Here is a 2,199-nt window from a genome sequence, read left to right as displayed (position 1 = left end):
TAATGCTGAGTACAGATTGGATAATGACTTGCGCAGGCGCGCTCTTCTTCCGCTGTAGGTTGGTTGGAATGTGTGTCAATCAATAGCTCTAGCCCCACTCTTTCGCCCTGTTTTTGCTTGTGGTTGCGTATCCGGTTTGAGGTAATAGGGAAAAATACTTTCTTAATTAATTTCTTAAGAGCGTAAAATTATTTCCGCGTTAAGCAGCGGAACTTCGTCGTTAGGTAGTCTATGGCTAGGCCGCGTGACTATTTTAAGCCATCGTTAGGTTAAAATATGGAGAAGGCAATGGCACCCCACTCCGGTACTCTTGCCTGGAAAATCCCATGGATGGAGGAGCCTGGTGGGCTGCAGTCCATGGGGTCGCTGAGTCAGACACGACTGAGCGACTTCACTTTCACTTTTCACTTTTCATGCATTGGAGAAGGCAATGGCACCCCACTCCAGTGTCCTTGCCTGGAGAATCCCAGGGCCGGGGGAGCCTGGTGGGCTGCCGTCTGTGGGGTCGCACAGAGTCGGACACGACTGAAGCGACTTAGCAGCAACAGCAGCAGGTTAAAATATGCTACTAGTAGTTTCATTTTCAGGGCCCAGGAACTTTTAACACTGTTGTTCAGTCGCTCGATACTATCCGACTCTTCGCGACCCCATGGACTACAGCACACCAGGCTTACTCAAACTCATGTCCATTGAGTCAGTGATGCCATTCAGCCATCTCATCCTCTGCCGCCCCCTCCTTATCCTGCCCTCAATCTTTCCCAGCATCAGAGTCTTTACCAAGGAGTCGGTTCTTTTCATCAGGTGGCCAAAGCATTAGAGCTTCAGCTTCAGCATCAGTCCTTCCAGTGCACATTCAGGGTTGATTTACTTTAGGATTGACTGGCTTGATCTCCCTGCTTCCAAGGGACTCTCAAGAGTCTTCTCCAGTACCGCAGTTCGAAGGCATCAATTTTTCGGTCCTCAGCCTTTTTTGTCGTTCAGCTCTCACATCCTGTACATGACTACTGGAAAAACCATAGCTGGGCAGTAAGGTCCTCAAACACCATTAAGGCTGTCATCTGACCTGCTTCCTAGAAGTGCAGATTCCCTACCGCTACAGCTGAGATCCAGTTTCCTAAGTCTTCAAATGAGGCCAAGAAATTACTTTTACAGAAGTGGTGACTCAGACAGTAAAGAAACTGCCTGCAATGCGGGATACCACGGTTCGATCCCTGAGTGGGGAAGATTTGCTGGAGAAGGGAATGGCAACCCACTCCAGTATTCTTGCATGGAGAATTCCATGGACAGAGGAGCCTGGCGGGCTACAGTCTTTGGGGTTGCAAAGAGTCTGACACAACTAGGAGACTTAACACTTTAACATAATATAGAGCATTTATGGGAAAATCTATAGTTAATATTACACTTAATGGTGAGATGATACTTTGGCTTTAAGATCAGAAACAAGGTAAGGACACCATCTCCCACCACCCCTACTCTACATTGTACTGGAGGGTGCAGACCGTGCAAAAAGACAAATAATAATTTTGTGTTTAGATGACATGATCCTTTGTAGAAAGTCGTAAGGAAGACACACCACACACACACACACACAGCAAAAACAAAACTACTAGAATATGTTGAATGCATATTGAATGCAGGTTGTGGGATATAAGATCAGTATACAAAAATCAACTTTATACTAATAACAAAAATGAAACTAAGAAAACTGCATTCAAAATAGCATCCCAAAGGATAAAATGCTTAAGAAAAATTTAATAAAACAAGTCCAAGCTTTTTAGACTACAAAACATGCCAAGAGGAAGGAAGATCTAAATAAAGACTTCCTATGAAAATGGATTGTTAGACTCAATATTGTTCAGATAGCAATTCCCAAATTGATTAGAGTCAATGCAATCCCTAATAACAGGTATTTTTCTTCCTGGGGTACAGGAAACTAAGGAAGAACAAAAAAATATAAAAGTGTCAACTGGGATGATGCAGATTGTCTCTTATTTATTTGTTCCTCCTGACAGTCATCTCCCTTCATGTATAAAATTCTCCAGATATTCTTTTGTGTATTCCTAAAAACAAACACAAATACCAAAAATTTTTGCAAAATAGTGTTATAGCTATTTGGAGAACCTAATTAAGTCTATGAATTAACAGGCAAGAATTCTATCAATAAATCATCCAGGTAATCCTCTGTTGTTTTAGGAATTC

The sequence above is a fragment of the Bubalus kerabau genome, chromosome 10 (genome assembly GCF_029407905.1).
Source record: "Bubalus kerabau isolate K-KA32 ecotype Philippines breed swamp buffalo chromosome 10, PCC_UOA_SB_1v2, whole genome shotgun sequence".
Lineage (NCBI taxonomy): Eukaryota > Metazoa > Chordata > Mammalia > Artiodactyla > Bovidae > Bubalus > Bubalus kerabau.
The sequence above is the reverse complement of the archived record's forward strand: the minus strand, read 5'-3'. Positions refer to the sequence as shown.